Raw genomic sequence first — 520 nt, 5'->3', positions numbered from 1 at the left:
CCCGTCCCCGTGGATGGGGGCCTCGTGCCCTACCTGCGTGTGGTCGTGTCAGGGTGACCCATTGTGTCTGGTGTGCACCCGGGGCTGGGCTGCAGACCGTTGACCATGCTAAGAGTGCTTGCAGAGGGTGACTGTGTTGGGGGGAGGCCTCTGTGGGGTGTGTGTGTGTGTGCAAGCGTGTGCAGGCAGGTGTATGGTTGACCCGGTGCATGGAGCACGCACCTCTCAGGGGAGCCGCGCGTGTGCGGGTAGCCGCGAGTAGACATGTATGACCTGACCCCTCAGTGTGTCTTTGATTGACCGCAGCAGGCTCAGTCCCGGCTCCATCAGGGGCCGCCGGAAGAAAGGCCGCCTCCTCCTCCTTGTGGGACCCAGATCCCAAGTGAGTTCCCCATGGGCACGTGTCTGGAGCCTGGCCTGGCCATGAACTGGGGAGACTTCTAGTTCCCTTGGTTGGCTCTAGGAGTTATGCCTGGCATCCCCCATTCCCCAGGGTGAGAGGAACCCAGGCCTCTCAGGC

This window comes from Bison bison, unplaced genomic scaffold (assembly GCF_000754665.1).
Source record: "Bison bison bison isolate TAMUID 2011002044 unplaced genomic scaffold, Bison_UMD1.0 scf7180017864068, whole genome shotgun sequence".
Lineage (NCBI taxonomy): Eukaryota > Metazoa > Chordata > Mammalia > Artiodactyla > Bovidae > Bison > Bison bison.
Note: the sequence above shows the minus strand (reverse complement) of the source record.